General features: G+C 38.8%; 2 long non-coding RNA genes across 3 annotated transcripts in view; one reads left to right on the top strand and one right to left on the bottom strand.

The window, feature by feature from the left end:
- The window catches only part of LOC138154955 (uncharacterized), a 63,112-nt gene extending 42,411 nt beyond the window's left edge, over positions 1-20,701 (bottom strand). For both annotated transcript variants that reach the window (XR_011166714.1, XR_011166715.1), the window contains exons 1-2: positions 20,394-20,701; positions 19,930-20,106 (exon numbers count right to left, since the gene is read on the bottom strand). This is a non-coding gene — a long non-coding RNA (uncharacterized lncRNA). The remainder of the gene's footprint in view (positions 1-19,929; positions 20,107-20,393) is intronic.
- LOC138155008 (uncharacterized) lies at positions 4,891-6,360 on the top strand. The gene is made up of 3 exons (XR_011166735.1): positions 4,891-5,023; positions 5,315-5,476; positions 6,043-6,360. It is a non-coding gene; the product is annotated as an uncharacterized lncRNA (long non-coding RNA).
- Positions 20,702-22,854: the final 2,153 nt, after the last annotated feature.

Here is a 22,854-nt window from a genome sequence, read left to right as displayed (position 1 = left end):
AAAAGCAAAGACAAATACAAATTAAAACTGAGAGGATGTGTGTGCATTAAATGTGTTTTGATAAATAAATAAATTTCTATAAATAAATAAAATAAATAAATAAGTAAATGAAATTTTAGAAATAAATCTGTGCATTAAATGAATTTTTTAAAAGAGCAGCAATTGCAATACCACTGTAAAAAATTAAAATATCATACTCAATAAATAAAAAGGGGCAAACAGGAGACCTACAGTATGTTGAAAAGAATCATAGAAAACAAACCAATGTGAGCAATAAACTTAGAAAATCCAAATGTCTTAGCATCCAAATTCATAAAGGAAACATTTGAGCTATAGGAAGACAAAAAGAATACCATAGTAGTGACAGGAGACTTCAACACCCCTCTCTCAGTTTTGGATAAGTCTAACAGAAGATGAACTAAAGGGAAAATACATAAATGAACAAATTGCTGGAGAAAAAGGTTAAAAGACTCAGGGCATCTTCTAAATGGGACTAAAAAAAGAATACAGATATTTCTCAGCATTATATGGAACTTTTACAAAAACTGACCATGTATTAGCACAGAGATATTGCAAACAAATATAAAAAAGGCAGAAATAGTTAATATATCCTTTTCAGACCACAACGCAATGAAACTAGTTCAGGGACCACCAACAAAAGACACAGGCCCAAATAGAAACTTAACGATGAAATCTGAAATAATGAGTAGGTCAAAAAAGAAATCATAGAAACAATTAATATCTATGTAAAAATAAAATTATGATGATAAACAACATCCAAAAATTTCTGGGATGCAGCTAAAATATCCGGGGGGACAATTATGTCTGTATAAATATTCATTAACTAAATAGAGAAAAAAGAGGATTAATGAACTGAATGTGCATTTTAAAAATTAGGAAGCAAAAAAACCCTAAAACAATCACCAAAAGGAGGCATTAAAAAGTAGGGGGAAATAGATAAATTGGAAACAAAAAAAAACACAGAAATTATAAATAAAACTAAAAACTGATTCTTCAAAGAGACTATTAAAATTAATAAACCTTTATCAAGCTAATCTGATTAAAAAGAAAAGAGCATAAAGCCAAATCAATAAAATATCAGATGAGCAAAGTGAATAACAATAAAACCAGAAGAAATAAAAAGAAAAATCAGAACATATTTTGCAGTTATATGCTAGCAAAACTGACAAGACAAAAAGAAATAGAGGAATATCTTCAAAAATATTAAATACTTAATCTATCAGAAGATTAGATAGCGATCTTATATTGCCTAATCTCAGGAATGGAAATAGATGTAGTTGTAAAGGAACAACAACATTAAATCCTGGGTCTGGCAAGATTCTATCAGACTTTTGAAGAACAATTAGTACCCATACTTCATTACTTATTCTCAAAAATTAAGAAAGCATCCTACTAGTATCTTTTTATTATATAATTCTAATTCTAATCCCTAAACCAGTGAAAGATAAAACAGAAGGAAAACCGTAAGCCAAAATCATTAATGAATAATGACTCAAAATTTTTAAACAAAATCTTGTCAGACTACAGCAACTTGTGCAAGAAATCATTCATTATGACCAAGTGTGATTTATAACAGAGATGCAAGGTGTTAATCTGAGAATTTTGGTTAAAGGAGACAAACGAACTAGCAATATACAGTTATTTCATTTTATTCCCTTAAAACTAGTGAACTTGGTACGTACAAGAAGTTAGAAGCTAAGTTTTAACTCCTGAACAAAAGAATGAGAAAGCTTAAATACCTTTTAAAACCATCCCAATTCAGGGTGGCTGTGTCACACAATTTTATGATCTCCATATATTTACTATCCATATCATGAGAAAGGAAGTTTCTTGGTTGTAAATACAAATTGACAAGACAATGGACCGAGCAGGATCCATTTGGAATTTATGTCTCAGGATGTCTCTGTTTTCCTCCCATATGGAGTATGTCCCAAGATAAGGGGAAATCCCATTTCCAGCCTTATCTGATCTCTGGAGTTGCTGACATAGGAAAAGGTGTTTTTTAAAGCAAAGCAAGGCAGTCTATATGCTTAATTCAGACTTTGGCCAAAAATGTGATATTTATTTTTTTATCAAAGGACAGTTCAACATCAGAAAACAATCCAAATTATTAATCATGTTAAAAACCAAAACATCCAAAACTACGTGATTATCTCAATAAACACAGAAAAGACCTTTGACAAAATCTTTTAAGCTAAAAAAAAAATAAAAGTATACTATATATACACTATATAAGTATAGGCATATATGTATTTATATACTACAAAGTATAGGCACAGAAGGATTTTTAAATATATGTGAATGTGTGTGTATGTGTGTAGAATCTATCTAAAGTCAAAAGTAAATATCATATGCCATGAGAACACACTAGAACCTTTTCCAATAAACGCCGGGGTGAAGCAAGGATGCTCACTCTCCCCGCTATTATTCAATAAAGTTTTGGAAATGCTAACTACAGCAATAAGATGAGACCAGAAAAATTAAACTCATAAAGATAAGTAAAGTGGAAATAAAACTATCCCTGTTTGCTGATATGTTGGTATAATTACAAAATCCTATAGAATAGGGAATCCTAGGGAATAAGCAAAAATACTAATTGATACAATTAATAGTCTCAGCAAAGTTGAAGGCTACAAAATAAACCCTCACAAATCAGCAGTATTTCTACATAATAATAACAAAACACAATAAGCAAAAATTAGAAAAAGAAATCCTATTCCAAATAACTACACAATACATAAAATATCTAGGGATCAACCACCAGAGTATGCAAAATACTTGTATTGATTCAATTACAAAGTATTCCTTAAAAAAAAAACAACTTAAATAACTGGAGGAATATTCAGTGCTCAAAACTAGACCATATCTATATAATAAAAATGACAATACTTACTTACAAATTTAATTTATACTTTTAACACTTCTAATAAAATTACCAAACAGATACTTTATAGAACTTTATAGAACAAAATTCATTTGGAAAAACAAAACATCTAGAATATCAAAGAAAATAATCAAAAGAAGTAGGGATGAAGGGTGAATAGCACTTAAAGAACTCAAACCATTTTATTAAGCAGCAGTTATCAAAACCATCTTGTATTTGATAAATAATAGAGATAGAGTAATGCAGCAGACTAGACAAAGTAGAGTTAGAAACAATGGAACTCAATAATCCACTTTGATAAAGTGGAAAATATAAATTGCCCAGGAAAAAAACTCCTTATTTGATTAAAAACTTCTGGGGAAAATGGAAAGCTGTCTAGTAAAAATTAGGTTTAAACCAAAACTTTACACCATATTCCACAATAAATTCTAAATGGTTATACAACTTTAATATCAAAGATCATACTATTAAAAAGGAGAAGAGAAACAGATTATATATCTTTCACTGATATGCCCAAAAGATATATTCTTAACCAAACAAATGATAGAGGTAATTGCAAAAGGCCAAATAGGTAGCTTTGGTTACATGAAACGAAAAAGTTTCTGCATAGACAAAATTAATTCACCTAGAATAAGAAGGGAAATGGTGAAAAAGGGGGAAAATTCCTTATATCAAAGTTCTTAGATAAGGCTTTGATATCCGAGATATTAAAACAATTAATACATACATGTAAAAGCCATTATTAGATTAATAGCCATTCCTCTAGTAAATAAGTGGTCAATGAATGAGAGCAAATAGTACTCAAAAGATTTGTATTCACAATCATATGAAAGAATGCTCTAGATCACTTAATAGTAAGAGAAATGCAAGCCAAAATAACCCTGTGGTTTCATCTCACATCTTGCAAACTGGGGAAAAGATGACAAAAAAATGCCAAAAGTCAATGTTGGAGGGGTTATGGAATGATTAACACACTAATACGATGGGGATATGAAAAACAAAAAAAAAACAACATAGTTATCTGAATCAATTGAGAAGATCCCAAGAAGGACAAGGATATCTCTAGGGAACACTCCACATGCCATCCCTTCTCTTTTTCCCTAAATGTCATGAGACATACAGAATTTCTCCAACTGAACCATAGGAAGTCTGAAATGGAGCCAGAAGGGGAACCCAGGAGACTTGTCTTCCAGCTCCATTAACCTTAGATAACACTCCTTGACCTGCCACAAGCTGATTTCCACAACAGTGAAGAGTATGACACAATAACTACAATTATAGCCCATTCAACAAATACTCAACTTCTCTAAAGTCCTAAACAGAGCCTGGTACTCCTGCTTAGAATGCTTGCAGTCTTGTCTCTACCTATTCACATTCCCACAATTCTTCAAGTTCCAGCCAAAGCCCCTCCACTTCCCCCCCCCCCCGCCATGAACTCTACTTGCCCCCAGAGTGATTTTTCCTATTGTGGTGATGGAAAATGCATTGGGAAACCTGACTTTTGTCCTAACTCTGACATTAGCAAGACAGCCAAGTCACACAAATGTCTCTCCCTTTGGTTTCCTCCTCTACACAATAAAAGGACTACATGAGAGGATCTCTAATGTCCTTTACATCTATATCTGAAGATTCTAGGACTGCGGGATTCTATAAATCCGTAGACACCTCTGATGTTCCATGTGCTGTCTACTTAGCTAGAATGGAAGCTTTTTTAAGGGAAGGCCTCTTGCCTGTACCTGTTATAGAATTTAGGACAGTCCTGAGTACATAGGGGAGAGTCACTAAATAGTTAATGGATTTAACTGAACATTTATTCATTTTCATCCACTTAGGAGAGTTAGGTACCCCCAGAAAACAACTAGATAACCTGGGAGGTGGATACATGAGAAGGGAGCACAAGGAAGAGCCAGCCAGCAAGTACTTAGATTGTATTTCCTACTCCTGCCCCAAGAAGAACCCGTGGGAAGTAGGTCAGTAGCAGTCAGTGCTCAGATCATCTGCCCCACCCTCTAGTCACTGTATCAATAAACTGCACTGGCTCACCTACCAGAAATCTGACAACGGATAAGATGATCAAGCTGTTCCTGCTGGGTCTCTTTCTTCTCTGCTTCTTAGGGGGTGAGTTCCAGGATAATGGGTTGGGAACGCTGCCCTGGGGTCTCTCCCATCTCTTCTCCAAGTCCAGTTCTATCATTTCAGATGAGAGGGTGACAAAATAGAAAATACTCTACCTTTTTCCTCAGGTCCCTTCCCTTCCACTGGGGGGCATTAGGCTACTTCTCCCAGTTCTGACCAGGTCATTATCCCTATTGTAGACTGAGACCAACAACAAAAAAAAAAAAAGTGGGGTTTTATGAAACTGAGTGGTCTGTAGGAGATATTGTAACACATTCTGTGTTATCTCTTAAGATGGAGATGCGGAATTCTTAAACTTTGGGGGAAAGCGAAGACTCCAGTGTTCTGTCTGCAAAATGTTTAGTAAAGGCATCTGTCTGAGCGGTGAGAGTACCTGTTTTACAAAGTCACAAAGAGGATGCAGAAGCCAGTTATTCTATATGTTTGCTGATAATGGTGAGGAAATCAGTGCACCAGTTCTCTGCTACCCCTGATCCCCTGACCAGAACAGTTTCCCCAGGGGGGTGGGAGATCCCCATGTATGAGTTAGCTCCTTGAGGCCTTTGGCTCTCCTGGGGGTGGGAAAGTTCTCACCTGAGGACGAGAACACTCATAACAGCTTACCTTTATATAGAGTTTTGGGACTTCTCGAAACAATCCTGGAAGGTAGGTATTATTATCCTCATTTTATAGGAAAGGAAACTGAAACTGAAAAAGATTAGTCCATGACAGAGCAAGGGACTGAATCCAACTCTTCTGCATCCAAGCCCACTGAACTTTCCATCAACACACCAACAGGGACCATGGGAATCTAGACTTCCTAGCCCTGGTAAAGACTGTTGAATAGAGGGAGGAGAGAAGACATTAAAACAAGATACACTGGGATCTCTCCTCTCTCTGTCTATAGGCTTCAAGTATAAGGAGTCATGTAATAGAATTGAATTTCCTCTCTGCAGTTCATGGCATTGGGGGGGGGGGTTGGGAGGGGGGCTCTTAAGAGGTGAACACTTCTCTCTTCCTAGGATGGACCTATTCTTATGCTAAACTTGGATGTTCTGACGACTGCAGTCGCCCTGTAATCAAAAGTTCTTTGATGTATGAGTTGATCATCTGCTGTGACAAACCTTTATGCAACAAAAAACTTTCATTTATTCAGTAGAAGTGGGGATGCTCCTTGATCCATCTTCCTCTTCCACCTTCATCCACACACACCTATCCCTATCTTTCTCCACCACACAGACCTCCCTAGCTAAAGGGAAGAAGAGCATTGAACATGTGAAGTTTTTACACCTTGTTCATGTTACCCTCTCCCTTAATTTCCAAGTAAAATGTTTTTAAAGCCTACCTTGTTTCAGTTGAATAAAGGTAAAAATCATTCCTAGGCCAGGAAAGCTAAGGATCATCAGGATTCCCCAGGGCCCAGGCAGGTTCTGTTGGCATGAAAGGATAGAGGGGTTACCAAGGAGATCTGGGTGAAGGCCTCTTACAAAGGAAAGCATGACTCCAGGTGGGACTGAGCCTGGGACTGGGTTGTGACTGCTTGCCCATTTCCTGTATGTGATCCATTTGATTAGAAGACCTTGACCAATCTGTAGAACAGGACAGGAGATAGGACTCTAAGAAAATTATGTATGTCATTCTAACTCGTTGACTAGTACCTGCTCCCACTAACACCACCCATATCATGGATTAAGCTATACATATGTTGCAGGATGTTGCAGAGTTGGGGGTAGGAATGGATAACTGTACTAGTCACCAAGTATGACAATAGCATGCTATTCTTTCAGGAAGCTCAGGACACTAATCAGATATAAGCTGCTTAGCAGTCTGGGAGGTAGCCAGTACAGTATGGAGTTGAAGTGTAGGCTTATAGATGTTGAAGGCAGATGATGTACTTGTGAACAATTCTACCCCACAGGGTTTGGTACTGTGTACAGGTTTTATAGAAGAGAATATAGCAACCATGAGGTCGCTGATGATACTAAAATTAGCCTAGAAGTCAACAAAACAATGAATCAAGCCCTAATTTTGTAGTGCAGATTTCTGAGTTGTAAGTGCTCACACTGAACATTCAGCAATTGACTTTCACAAGCCATTAGAGCTGCCTTCACCCTACTCCTGCCATAAATCATAAAATATGTGAGGTTAAAATGATCATAGAAGTAATCCAGTCTAAACCCATTTCCCCTTGCAATCAGAATTGCAACATTACAAAGAGCCTAGCAGTAACTGAGACCAAACCTTACCCAAAAAACGATTCCCCAATATAATACACCCAATAAATGGTCAACAGGTCAAGTCTGATTTCTTAAGGCAACCTATTCTACTTTTGAACAGAGTATTTTCTAATAACAAGCCTACATTTATCTCTTCATAATTTCCACCCATTTAAGTACTTAAAGATATTTATATTGTGCTCCTTGAGCCTTCTCTTCTCCAGTTTCTTCATTCTCATATAGAATGAAATTGAGATCCTTCACCAATCTGGTTACCCTCTTCTTGCCACTTTCCACATTATCAATTTTCTTTCCAAAAAAGCACTTGGAGTCATCAAGACTCCCCATCATCAAGACTCCCCTTGGATCATCAAGAGTCCCCAGGATGAACCTACTACACTTATAAGGTACTCTGTAGATCCACATCTATTCAAAATCATTGCTCATGAACCACCACCAATGTGCTTACCTTTCTATTCATTCAAAGGGTATAATTAGCTTGAAGGAATTTAATGAAATAGCAAAGTAAGAAAGTGGAGAGAAATGATTTTCTTTATCAACCAGAAGCATACTCCTACAAGGACACACAATATTGGTAGAATGAGTGAACACACAGTGGAAATGTGCAGAGTAACATACACATAGGGATACATACACATATTCTCAGTGTTCAGGCGATGAAGGAATACACAGCTGTGTACACATGTGCTCAGCACACAAGGGCAGAGGAGCAATTCGTGCAAGGCCACTGGTGCTTTCTGTTGATATTATTGGACTGGTCTTCCTGGGTCCACTCTCCACTGATCTCACCAGGCATTCAGTCTCTATTGTGTGTCTAAGTCTCCACCAGATCTGTGACCATGGCAAAGTCATGTAAGCTCTGCTTGACAGATATTACTGGTTCTGTAGTCACTGCCAAGTATGGCTCCCCTGAGCACAAAAGAGTGAAACTTTTCTCTACTTGCTACTTCAGGTTTCAGCTGGAGTGCCTCAATTAAGGATATAAATCTTCTCTACAAAAGAAGGGATGCTGCCCCTACTCTTACCTTAAAAGACAAAAGCTTTTTCCTAAAGGACAAAGGCTTTTTTAGGAGAAAAAAAAATCCACAAAATCCTGGCACCCCTAGTCATCAGAATAGAAACAAATAATGCATAAGAGCTTTTTATCCCAAAAGCCAGACAGAATCTGTAGAAAGTCTATGTGTTTCTCTGAGCTTTGGATAAAATAGGCATTTCCTCTCCAGGACGATGTTCCACACTCTAGGTAGAAGATGCATCTGAGATCAAAATTTTCAGACTTCAATCTACCTTTTAATTTTAATGTACTGGTCACTTAAGGCCAATTCTCTTTTTAAAAAAACTCACTCTGACTTTGGGTTGGAAATTCATTGCACCTCTCTTCTTAATGTCCAATCACTAACTTCTACCCAGTTGACATCAATTTACAGACCACTCTTCCAACCTGCTGTCAAAGACTCGAAGTCTGGAATCCCCTAATTTCTCAACCCTAAGGCTCTTTTGGTCTCCCTTGCAACAAGTGGGGAAGGGAAGAAAATAAAGTCAAGCCCATGAAACAAGGTTATGGTTATTCACCTGCCTGTCTACATCCCTATATTTAATACCTATATAGGTCTAGCGATAAGACTGACTTATCCCTGGATGCTCTCTAGGGAGTGAGAAAGACAGGAACAGAGAGGCTCCAGCCCAGAGGCTCTGTTACAGGAGCTCCTCAAGAGCTCAGGGTGATGTCCTTTGTCCTTGGAAAGAACTCTTCCTTTGGAAAGGACTTCTCACCTACAACAGACCCATAATCAGGGCCAAAATGACAGCAATACCCACTGAAAGCCCCCATCTTTACCCAAACCAAGCTTCCCAAAGCCTCAGTAGATAAACCTGCACCATTGTTCTAAGGAAAAAATAGCCAAAGGACTGCAGTTCATAGTCTAGGGTAGCAAGACCTCAGATGGTCACAGCATTGAAATCACCTGCTCCATTGTAAAAACTTAACAAGCTTTCTAATGCTGTCATAAAACCTTACAAACTGGACTGGACGTTGCAAGGGGCCACAATACTTTTTCCACTATGTGTCAGCCTCTAGAATTCTCTCTATCACCTCCAATCTCCTTGAGATGCTACACATCAGGATCCTAGCCCCTAATCAGAAAGTTCTCCCAGTCACCCAGGGCAGACCCAAAAGCAAAAATGAGCCATTCAAACAGAGAGAAAACTTCAGGCCAGTCAGAGTAGCTGGCCTGACTCTCCTTCCTTCTCTATTATTCCCCTCCATCTGAGATAGGCTTTGGAAAAGAGCACAGTCTTCACCAATTTCCAAATTATGTTCTCACAGAAGTCTCTCCAGTCCTTAAACTACACAGTTCTCCATAAGGCTCATTCTCAAAGGTAGCAATGTCAAACTCAAAGAGAAAGGGATCCCTGAGGGCTGCATGTTGACTTAGAAAACCACAAATTGACATTATGCAAGTTGTTTTGTAGTTTTATTTATTTTGTTCAACATTTCCCGATTACATTTTAATCTGCTCTCCCCACACTGGAAAGCGGGGCCATATGCTGCAGCTTACCTGAGTTTGACATAGCTCCTCTAAGACACCTAGCATGCAATGCCTCTGTGTAGTAAGTATTGGTCTATCCTTTTCATCTCTATTACTAGACTATATGCACATTGAGGAGCAGGCTAATTCAACCGGAGTGCCTCAGTTGAGGGTATAAATCTTCTTTACAAAAGAAGGTTTGCTGCTAATTCACCTCTGAGCCCCTTCATTGTCTAACACAAGGCCCTGTATGTAGTAGTCTCAATTGTTTTATTAATCTTTATTATATAAAAGATGAAAAATATGGTAGGACAGAAGCCCAGAGGAGACCAGAGAAATAGTCTCAGAGCCCAAGGAATTCTGATCTGAGTTAAAGGGGAAATCCAATAATTTCCAGGGGAAGAGACCTGAGTGATAAGGGCACTGACCTCTCTATTCTCACTGGCCTGATGTCCCATGGCTAAGTTCCAGAGGGAAGCAGAGAATATCCATCTTTTTTATTCACTCCCTTGAAGGGTGAAGTAGAGGAAAACTGAGTAGAAGCAGTTTGTCCATTTTCACACCTTCATGGCTCCAGGCAAAGGAGCCGGTGCATCTCAAGGAGACATTTATTTGGGCAAACACTGGTACTATGATTACGGTAAAGCAATCATAAAGAGACCCCTGCATTGTGGACAATGGCCATTTAAGGTATATGGAGGAGAGTGGAAAGGAAAAGGTCAGTCTAAATGACTCCTCTCTTCATTCCTTTCACTTGCTCATATCTTATCCCTCTCCCTTTCTCCTGGCTTGTCACTTTCACCATTTTTCCTTCCCTGGAGTGCAAAGTAGAACCCCCTTGCAATGTAAAGAAAACCATGTAATAGGAAAAGAGGAGCCACTGTAATCAGGTTAAGACAAAGTTTGTATAGTTAGTTGTATGGTGCAGCGGATTGAATGCTGAGCTTGGAGTCAGGAAGATCTGAATTCAAATCTTGCCTCAAACATTTACAAGCTGTGTGACCTTAGGCAAGTCTCTTAATCTCTGTTTGCCTCAGTTTTCTCATCTATGAAAGGAAGGAATTGGACTTGATACCCTTTAAGGTTCCTTGCAGCTGTAAATATCCTATGACTTTGGGGATTACATTCTGTTAGGCCCTGGTGACCACTGATTATCATTTGTGGTCAAAGCCCAAGACTCTGCCAGTGAAAGGGTCCATAGGAGAAAGAACCAAGAGAAGTCTTCCCCATTTTCACAGATCCCAGAGATGTAGATGGTGGAGATCAGCATGGATGAGGTAGTTCTGGAGTGGGAAGGGACTACTAAAAATCTCATTTGTTGGTAGGGCAATAGGAAAAATCATTCCCTTTCCCCCATGCTGCCTCAGTTACCTTTTAATATATCTAGTTCTAAAACTCAGGGGTGGGGTCTTGGGACCCCTTCCTTTAATCATGCCCGTGATCTATGGGTGTGATAAAATATTTTATGAGATCTGTAAGATGGTTGGGATTCAACCCAGGAGCCTTAACATTTTTTTTCCTTTTATTTTTGCTATGCCAAATAAATTCTGACACCATGGTATGTTGAATGTCTGTGTCTTGTGAGTGTAGAGTTTACTGACTGAGGGGAGGGAGTTCACATTCATGGTAGAGCCTCCAGATTTATAAATTTCCTGCTTCAAATATTTTGAGTGAGATTCACTTATTTCCCTGCTTTAAATGTTTACTCTGAACAGCATGAATTTTAGACTTCCCTGAACAACGAGGAAAGATGATATTTACATTAACTACCTCAAAAAGTTGATGTTAAAAAGATGCTTTACAAATCCTAAAGCACTCTATAAATATGTTATTATTTATTGGGAAAGTAGCATTTCTATCAATCTGAACCCTCCTCTGGACTGTTGATAGAGAATGGACTTCCTAAACCTTTCCATAAGGGAGATAAGCAATGTTTTCATAGCTCTGTCTTCACTATAGATGAACTAAAGAGAAGAATGGCGTGTGGGCCTGAATCTTCAAGACAGATTTCCAACTCTCCATTCCCTGCTGCATTATTGACCTGCAGCGGAACAAATAGGGAAACATCCCTGACCCATGCTTCAGTTGGTCTTCCCATAAGGGGGGACATTCAGTGACATCTGACAAGAGAGACAAATTACACATGGGAAAACTTTGTATTGAGATGCTTGGTTTTCCCACCAGGCTACACTCTTCTGAACTTCTCCACTGTGGCCCAGAAAGCTCTTCATCTTAAAAATTCATTTCAACCTTGGGATCCATATCACCAAAGAACCTTCTGTTCGTTGGGCCCCTCCTTCTGATTGGAAGGTAAAAGGCTCTCCCAAGAACCTAGCCTTAAGGAGGGGGCCCAAGTCATCTATCTCTCCATTTCCCACTAGTCTGTACTACTCTTGACTTTCTTACATGCCTGCTTCAGGTACTGTCTCCCCACTGCAATCTTTCAGTTTCCTTTATGTATTTTCTTTTTCATTAGAACATAAGCTCCTTGAGGGAAGGAGGACTGTCTTTCTTTTTGTTTGTATGTGTATTCCCAGTGCTTAGCCCATTGCTTGGCACATAATAAACGTTTTAAAATGCTTCTTGACTTGAGTTGTGTGCCTTCTTGGCACTGTCAACCTGAAATAGAGGAACTACCAAAGTAGCAACAACAAGTGTCTTTAATAGAGGCAAGGGAATTGCAATTCTGGACACCATGTAGCACCACAGTATGGAAGTGCCTAGGAGGGGCAAAAGGGGGCAGGGACAGGGAGTCTCATGAAGGCACAGTCTCAAAAAGCTGCTATATAAGTTTTTTTGCAAATAGCTGGATGTTCATAGAGAAGGCTGGGGAAGCTTGCAGAATGGTAACATCTTAGCAGAACAGTGGGCTCCAGGTACATAAATAGGGAGTTTCCAGATAAACCACGAGATTGGCTCCAGCTGGTTTGAATCTGCTCCAACCTCTGATGGCTGCATTCAATAGTACCTTCCCAAATTCTTCAGGTAATTCCTCTGATCCTATTGTCCCTTAGGGATTTTAGGACAAGACAATATCTTCTCTATCCTTAACTACCCAGAATTCAGATAATGTCTCTTTTGTGACCCACCTGAAGGGAACTGGTCCATTAGAATATCACCACCCATACATTCTTTCTGATGCCATAGTACAGTTAAAATTAAGGGAGACAGATCAGTGGGACAGAGCCAAGATGGCAGAGTAGAAGCAGGTTCTCCACATGGCTTCCACCTTCCCCAATCCAAGTTAAAGGGGACTCTGAACAAACTTTGGAGCTGCAGAACCCACAAAAGGACACAGAGAAGCTAACCTCTCGCTGAGGACAGCCCGGCAGGCCAGCAGGAATCGGCCAGTGCAGCGCTCTGGGAGCTGAGCCCAGCCACAGGCCGAGGCTTTAGCCCCAGGGCAGGCCTGACCAGATGCTGGCTAGAGGGACTCCAGATCACCAGCCTCTATGGCTGTTTCCAGATTTATGAACACATAGATGTGAAAGACAAAGTGAGAAGTCAGTGCAGTATGGACTTTGGGACCAGTAGTTGGGAGAGCATTGGCTTTTGCCCCTGGGCAAGAAGCCACTGAGATGCTGGCACATCCCCTGCCACGTGGCAGCTTCAGCTCCTGGTCTGCAGAGTGTAGGGGGACCAAGTAACCAGTCTGAGAGGTAATCGCTCTTGCTTTAACCTGCTTGGATCTGGATTGCAGTCTATAGTGGAGGTCCTAGGGTATGTGACCAGCTTGCAAGAACGTGTAGAGGCCTCAGAGAGGGCACCCAACTAATACCTCCAGCAGCTGAGAAAACCCCAGGGTTTGGGACGAAAGCTCCCCTGTCTGGTGGCAGAGTCCTACTGTGGCAAAAAGCCCAGGGGTCAAATGACTGAGGGGTGACATGACCAGGCAAAGGAAGCAAAGCAAACAGAAGAACCCAATATTAAACTCCTATTTTGGGGACAAAAAAGAGTAAAGCATGGAACAGGGGGAAGACAGTGAAGTCAGAACTCCTGCACCAAAAGCTTCAAAGGAAAATATGACCTTGTTACAGGCCATAGAGGACCTTAAGAAGCAGATAAAAGAAGTAGAGGAAAAATTGGGAAGAGAAATGAGAATGATGCAAGAAAATTACGAAATGAGAGTCAACAGCCTGACTGAGGAAAATCATACCTTAAAAAACAGACTAACTCAATTGGCAAAAGAGGCTCAAAAAGGCGATAAGGAGAGGAATGCCTTAAAAAGCTGAATTTGCCAGATGGAAAAAGAATCTCAAAAGCTCAATGAGGAGAATCATTCCCTCAGATTTAGAATGGAACAAAGGGAAGCTAGTGACTTTATGAGAAATCAAGATGATGTTAAACAGATCCAAACAAATGAAAGAATAGAAGGTAATGTGAAATATCTCACTGAAAAAACCACTGACCTGGAAAACAGATCCAGGAGAGATAATTTAAAAATTATTGGACTACCTGAAAGCCACAATCAAAGAAAGAACCTAGAAATCATCTTCCAAGAAATCCTCAAGGAAAACTGCTCTGATGTTTTAGAACCAGAAGGCAAAATAGAGGTTGAAAGAATCCACCGATCACCTCCTGAAAAACATCCCAGAAAGAAAACTCCTAGGAATATTATAGCCAGGTTCCGGAATTCCCAGATCAAGGAGAGAATATTACGAGCAGCCAGGAAGAAACAATTTGAATATTGTGGAAACACAATCAGGATAACCCAGGATCTGGCAGCTTCTACACTGAGGGATCGAAGGACCTGGAATAGGATATTCTGGAGGGCAGAAGAGCTGGGATTAAAACCAAGAATCACCTACCCAGCAAAATTGAGTATCATGTTTCAGGGGAAAATATGGTCATTCAGTGGAATAGAAGACTTTCAAGCATTCTTAATGAAAAAACCAGAGTTGAATAGAAAATTTGACATTCAGATACAAGAAGCAAGAGAAGCATGAGAAGCTAAACAGGGAAAAGAAATCATAAGGAATTTACCGAAGTTGAACTATATACATTCCTACCTGGAAAAACAATAATTGTAACTGATGAAACTTTTCTCAGTATGAAAATAGTTGAAAGGAATAGAAATATATATACACACACACATGTCTATATCAGAGGGTATATAGCATATGAATACATATGTGAATGTGTGTATATATAATTGCAAGTATACATAGATAGAGGTCACAGGACCAATTTAACAGGAAGGGATGATACTTAAAAAGTGAAATTAAGAGGTGAGAGAGGAATATAATGAGATGAAATGGAGAGAGACAGAATGGGGTAAAGTAACTCATATAGAAGAGGCAAGGGAAAATGGTTACAATGGAGGGGAAGAATAGGAAGGCAAAAGGGAATGGGTAAACCCTATTCCCATTGAATTTGGCTTGGGGAGGGAATGAAATACACACTAAATAGGGTATCTCACCCTATAGGAGGGAGGGAAATATAGTCAGTCTTTTACAATATATCTACTATGTTGCATTAGCTACACATGTACAACCTATACTGAACTGTTTATCTTCCCAGTAAGGGTGGGTGACAAGGGAGGAAGGGAATGAATCTGGAATTCAAAGTTTTAAAATCAAATGTTTAAAATTATATACATATACATATATATAGATAAACTATTATTAATACTATTTTACACGTAATTGGGAAATAAGATATATAGGCACTGGGGCATAGAGATCCACCATGCCCTACTGGAAAAGTCTAAGGGGATATGGGAGAAGATATGGGAGAGAGCAGATTGGAAGAGGGGATATCCTGTGGGATTGCTATTTTGGGGTAGTAGGTAGGGGGAAAATGGGGAGAAAATTTATAACTCAAAATCTGGTAGAAATTAATGATGTAAATCAGAAGTTAATAAAGCATTTGAAAAATGAATCATAAAATAAAAAAAATAAAAACTAAATTAAAAAAATTTAAGGTAGACTGAGGCACAAAGTTCTGAGCATAATCAACTTATTAATAAAACAGAAATTTACCAGTAAATAGTATTTCAGCTTCCTCAGCAAAGCTAAGACCCCAAATGAGGGGGACAGCTCCCTTAAATAATTTTGGGGCAGTAGAGAACAAAGAATTAGACTTTGTAAGCAGGGAAAAAGTTATGATTGGTTACAAGAGCTCAATATCATGAATAATGAAGTCAATATTGTTGGTTTCAAAGTTGAAGCATGGGAGACAATATGATTGGTTGGAAATTGGGAATGAGGGGCTAGAAACTATTTCCTTCCTTCTTGTGACTAAGAAATATTCATTGTTTGAGTCCACCTGTAAGGTTAGATATAGTGAACCAGTCTTTGGATAGAAAACCAGACATTCTTGAAGGACAGTTTGGTGGTGTAAAAATACTAGACCAGGGGCGGCTAGGTGGCGCAGTAAATAGAGCACCGGCCCTGGAGTCAGGAGGACCTGAGTTCAAATCTGGCCTCAGACACTTAACACAAAAACTAGCCGTGGGACCTTGGGAAAGTCACTTAACCCCAACTGCCCTCCCCCCAAAAAAATACTAGACCAGACTCCCTGGTGTTTACCCATATCCTACAAGGATATCACACTTCTTTGAGACAAGAATAGAACAGTAATTACCAAGAGAACTCTATATCTAAATTTAACTCATTGTAGGCCTGCTGAATTTCTAAACTAAGTTGAGAGACAATGGATCATGACTTAGGTAGTTAGCAGACAAAATCAATTAGTTGTAAACGGGATCAACAAAAATGATGCACCATCTTTGTACATATTAACCTCTGGGACTACCTTCCCAATTCCCACTTGTACTTGCAAGCCAGGTCCTAAGAGGGCAGCCTTTATATTTCTCTTTTGGATTCTATGGGACTTTGAGAGGCTGGGAAAATTGGTTTTCTGATACTGCAGCTCCTGAGCCCTATTGCAGTGTGCTTCTCCCAAAGTTTATCAATTGATATCGATTAGCTAGCCAAATTTAATTAGCTTTTAGAAGTTGATATTTACCAAGGTGATATAGTTAGAATAGTTGGTACAAATATCCCACCAAACTGAGAACATGATTGGACACATACAGAATCCAGAGTAAAGCAGGCCCAAGCTTAGAGTACATTAGATAAAGGGGATAACAATTCCTAAAAATACTATTCTCCCTTTCTTGAATTCCTAATGATATTCTTCTTGGGTATGCTGTGGCTTCTGATGTAGTACTCGTAGAGTCTTGAAACTTCCTTTCCTCAGTATGTCTATTTGTTCTGAGCTCCATATGTGTAGGGGGAAATATCAAGGACCAGTTCTAAGGAGTTCCCCAAAGGGACATGAATCTAGGCCAAGGTCTCCCTTGACCTTGTTCCCACCACCAGAGCTTATTATCTTAGGATGTTGGCTCTCTGTCCTCTTCCTAGCATCCTTCTATGCTAGGGAGGTTTGGAACATCCTGCTTGGCACTAGAGAACAAGGCAGCCACGTATGAGGTGGATGAGAACTAGGGAACCGGGAAGTGTCCCAAGAAAGTGGCTCATGATCACTGCTCGGTTTTTCACTATATATACTGGACCCTCAGATGAATGAAATTGGCTCAGTTTCCACTGGCTCGCCTAGCCCACATTTCATTTCAACTCCTCCATGGAATGCCCCACCTGCTGCTGGCTTCACATATACAGACACTTGCCACCAACCGCCGCTGTCTTGGGGACACCATTAGGGTTCCAAAAAAAGGTCCAAATCTTCTCACCTTCAGAACATTACTAAGGTTCTCCTCTAGTCAAGTGGATAGAGAGAGGTGGAGTCCCCCTTTCCTGCTACAAGTGATTCCTTCTCAGGAGTTTAATTCAAATTGCTCTTCAATACTCTTGAATTAGCGAGATTCTGAACTAGTTTGATATTATGTAGAAATTCCAATGGGTATTACAGGTAAATAAAGGTTTAATACCTTTGCAGGACTGATTCAATAGAAGTATGTTCAACTGATAAGATTATGTGAATTAGGGTGATTTATTCACTGATTGACTAGTATACTATCACTCCACCCCCCAGCTCTTACATCTGAATAGAAGGAGCCTATTCTCCATCCTTGGTTTTTCTAGAGCAAGTTTTATCAACGTGAATGTCATATACTCCCAGTAGAATGTAGACTTCTTGAGTACAGGGATTGTTTCAGCTTGTCTTTGTCCAGCACTTACAGTAGCACACTTCCTGGGATACAGTAGGCACTTGATAAATGCTTGCTGATTTCATTATAATGACCTTAGTGTTTAACTTCTTATATCAAGAAAGATTTTGTTCGTAGGTAAAAGTGAGGCTATGAGCAGGACTGGAGGAGCGGGTAGGAGTTATGGATTACTACTAAAAGTAGATCCAGCTCTTCAGGCTTGGGGAGGGGGAGAGGAGGGGGAAGCAGTGATTGAATTTAAAAAAGGTCTGAGAGGAAGTCGAGAAGGTGTGGGCTATTTTGATGGTTTCTCCTCTACCCAAAGAGCAGAAAGTATAAGCTTATGGTATTCAGGGCCTAATGTCATGAAAATGATCCAGCAACTACAAATATGAAATATTTGAATTGATAAATCAAAAAGAATTTAAACCTCTTTGGAGAGAATTCAAGGCCCTCCATCATCTGACTCCAACCTAGTCTTTTCTAACCTTTCTCAGTGTCCTCTCAATCCTTTTACCAGCTTGATCACCCCTATTCCACTGACCCTAAGGAGACAGAACCCCTGTTAGCAGTAATCCAGAAAGTACCCAAGGGCTGCTCATTCTCACTAGCCTTACCTTATCCTACTCCATTTGTATATTCAGGTCTCCAGATAAATTGCACTACCCTTTACATCTCCATACATCTCCTGCTTCCTAATTTATAAGTATATTTACTCACTTCATTTACTTACTTCATTCCTTTTGCCTAAAATGTCCTCTTGATGAAATCATGTCCATCTTATATTTGATCTGGAAGGGATTTTAGAGATTGCTTTTTATTTTATGGATGAAGAAACTGAGACCCAGAGAACTAAAGCAACTTGTTCAAGATCACAGAGCATTCATTGGTGGTCAATTTGGGACTCCAGCACACTCCAATAGAACATAATCCAATCTATGACCTAAGAATCTTAGATTTAAGACCCGAAGGGAACTCAGAAGCCAACTATTCTAACCCCTTCATTTTATGGATGAGAAAACTGAGTTTCAAGGAGGTTAAATGATATAGATAGAAAGCATCAAAAGTGAAATTTGAACTAAGATCCTTGGACTCCAAAGGCATTTCTTTTCATGACTCTGCGCTATATGCTTAGGTTTTCTGGCTCCAAATCCAGTGTTCTTTCCACTGTAGCTCTGTACCACATGTATTTACTTGGATACTAATAAGATCCTGATTTCAAAGACTTGTTTTTTCTTAACTAGAGGGTCCAAGACTAATTGAGAACACACCCTCAAGCTATAAAATTGAAATAAAAGGAAGAATAAGTATTAAGTACATTGCTGATCTAATGTGCTTCTGAGTCTGAGAGGGTCATAGATTTTATGCTGAGACCATAAAGGCCATTCAGTCCAACCACTTCATTTTCTAAATGAAGGAACTGAAGCCTAAAGAGATTTAATGACTTGTCTAAGGTATACATATGGTATATGGCAGTAAGTAGCAAAGCCATAATTCAAACCCAGGTCTACTGACTGGAGTAACTCTCCATTTTCCATCTGTAGCTCTACTTAATTTCAACTCCATGGAATATCATAACATCATGGCTGCCCCAGGAGAAGCTAATCACTTAAAATCCTAAAACCAGGTTGATTGAATCATTTTTTTATACTCAGCTGTGAAAAGCTTAGTTACTCTAATCAAGACAGTGACGCAAGACAGTTCTAAAGGACCCATGATGAAAAATGCTGTCTACTTCCAGAGAAAGAATTGATGAGCTGTGAGCACAGATTGAATCATATTTTTTCTTACTTTCTTTACTTTTCTTGATTGTGTGTGTATTTTCTTTTACAACATGGCTATTATGGAAATATGTTTTATATGACTTCACAAGTATAATCAAAATCATATTTCTTGCCTTCTCAAGAGGTGGGGGAGAAGTAGGAAAGAGGAAGAAAATTTAGAACTCAGAATTTTTAAAAAGAATGTTAAAAAATTTTACACGCGATTAGAAAACAGTGAAATCAATAAAAAAATTTTTTTAAAGATTACCTTCCATCTGCTCTGTAGTTGTCTTATTTGTTCTGATCTAAATATGTTGTCTCATCATTTAGAATATAAGCTTCTTGATGGCTTTGACTGTTTTTGCTTTTTCTTTGTATCTCCATAGTTGGATGATGCTTGTTGATATAAATGCTTGATTGATGGTGTTGTAACAACATGCAGCTGCTGTGGAGGTATAAGACCAATAATACCAGTACACAGGAGGGCTGCTAGCACAAGTTCTTTGATCTGCTTTTCTAAAGGAAAGCAGCTCAAAAGGGGTCAACAGTATTACTTTAATCAAACATATATCTCATTTACTTAGTTCAGGGAAAAGTCAGCACCCTGAACTTCAGAGAAAATACAAACAGAAATTACAAACAGAAATAGTGGTATAAAGATCAACAGGGCTTCTGTCTGACCAAATAATACATACATCACAGATCAACAGACAGATTACATTACATACATACATAGTTACCAGAGAGAGAAGCACCAACATCTGGGTTTTCAAAACCGAGGGGCTCCTTAAAAGTTTCATCTGGCTACATCACATGAACACTCCTCTGATGAATAAGCCCCAAAGCAAAGTACTAACCTCAGAATATATGTATATATACCCTTCTTCGGGGTCAGAGGACATCACAACCCTCTTGACCCACTGTCTAATTACAAAGTAACAAAAGGTGTGGGCCTTCCTGAAAAACAAACCTCCCCTAATCAAGTCTCTCTTGTTGGGCTCCACCTGAGGCCTGTTAATGGATGGAGATCTTCAACTCCCATGAACATTACAGGTGTATAAGTAGAAATGTAAGAAGAGAAGTCACTAGGTAGTAGTGCCATCTGTAGAAAAAAGTAAATGGATAATTAAGGTCAAGTTGCAGAGTTCTGAACCCTAAAAGTCTAGCCAACTCAATGACCAAAAAGTCAACTGACTCAATACTCTGAACCAGAACTTCAAGATCAGTGAATCTTAGGAATAAAAGTAAACCCTGGACCAAGGGCTGTGTTCCCTGGGTCAGTTTCACAAAAGATTTGTTTTCCCAGAAAACTAAAGTCTACAAAAAATACCTAGCCTAGTACAGTTCTGTAGGGATGCCAAAAATAGAATTTTTGCTTTTCATCAGAAACCTATGGAGGGAGCAGCTAGGTGGCACAGTGAATAGTGCACTGGTCCTGGAGTCAGGAGGACCTGAATTCAAATCCAACCCAGACACTTGACACACTTACTAGTTGTGTGACCTTGGGCAAGTCACTTTAACCTCAAATACCTGCCTTCCCCTCTCTAAAAAAAATAACAAACAAAAAACCTATGGAAGATGATGAGTTCTTTATTTGCTTCCATGTCCTATAGCAGGGAACAAAACAGGGACTACCACTGCTTTCTGTCTCCCTTCCCGCCCCACCCTCCCCCACCAGCAAGGACCCTAAAGAATATCCTTCTAACTGGAATTCCTTCAAATAAAATAACAGGCTAGCCTAAGACGCCTAAAAATCAGTCCTTCACTGGAGCTTTCTGGGGATAAGAGCAATGATCTTAAAAGGGTCAAAGGACATGACCTGCCTCCTGGGCACCACCCCTACCCCTACCAACCACAGTGAAATGTTCTTCCCCCTTCTGCCTCTCTACCATCACCATTAACTGCTGTTTACATTCTTTAAGACATTCCCCAAAAGCACATCTTATTGAATATGGCCTGTGTTCCCTAATGTGACATTCAAGGCCCTACAATGAGGGCACTCATCAATCTCAGCAATGTAAATTCATTATGTCATGTGTCTGTTTCTTTAAGGCTACAGAAAAGTAGAGTGTCGTTATTTTAATTATTCAAGGAGGGAGTACATTATTACAGTATACAAGACAATGTACAACATATCTCAGAGGGGAAAGAGTGTATTCTTATATCTCTTCTCTAAAGCCAGGTTTATTCTTTATGATTTTGGAACTTTCACGTTTAATTTTTAATTGTTCTTTATGTTTACTTTATTGTAGTCATTGTGCATATTGTTTTCTTGGTTCTGCTTACTTCACTCTTCATCTGTTCATCTTTCTATGCTTTTCTCTATTCACCACTTTTGTCATTTCTTACAACACAGATAGGTAGCACAGTGGATAGAGTGCCAGACCTGCAGTCAGGAAGACTCGTCTTTCTGAGTTCAAATATAGCCTCAGACATTTACTAGCTGTGTGACCCTGGGCAAGTCACTTAATCTGCTTCGTGACAGTTTCTTCATCTTTAAAATGATCTGGAGAAGGAAATAGAAATTCACTTTTCTTTGCCAAGAAAACTGCAAATGGGGTCACATAGAATTGGACACAACTAAAATGACTCAACAGCAACAGTATTTCATTACATTCATGTATCATAATTTTTTTAGCCACCCCCCCAGTGATAAACATCTATTTTGTTTCCAATTCTTTGCTGTCACAAAAAGTGCTGTTATAAATATTTTGGAGTATGTAGGGACTTCATGTTCATCAATAGTCTCTTAGGGATATAAGCCTAATACTGGAATCTGTGTCAAAAGTTATGGACATTTTAGCAATTTTGTTTGCATAATTTAAAATTGCTTTCCAAAATGGCTGTACTAAATTGCAGCTCTCCCAACAGTACAGCTCCTCCAACACTGACTATTTCCATATTTTGTCATCATTGACAATTTACAGGGTATGCCCTTTTACACTCTTAAAAGTTATTGAAGACCCCAAAGAGTTCTTGTTGATATGGCTCATATCTATTGATATTTACATATTCTAGAGATTTAAAAATTAAAATTGATCTATTTTAAAAGATTATTTATTGATTCACTTAAAATAATATACCTATTACTTAGCATAAGAAACATTTTCCAAAACAAAAAAAATTAGTGTAATATTTCTGCAAATTTCTTGGATGTTCAGCTTAATAAAAGAGAGCTAGCTTCTCCTATCTG

The sequence above is a fragment of the Petaurus breviceps genome, unplaced genomic scaffold, assembly GCF_028583685.1.
Source record: "Petaurus breviceps papuanus isolate PSGF00001 unplaced genomic scaffold, PetGlider_PUasm1.0 91133, whole genome shotgun sequence".
NCBI lineage: Eukaryota > Metazoa > Chordata > Mammalia > Diprotodontia > Petauridae > Petaurus > Petaurus breviceps.
The sequence above is the reverse complement of the archived record's forward strand: the minus strand, read 5'-3'. Positions and strand labels throughout refer to the sequence as shown.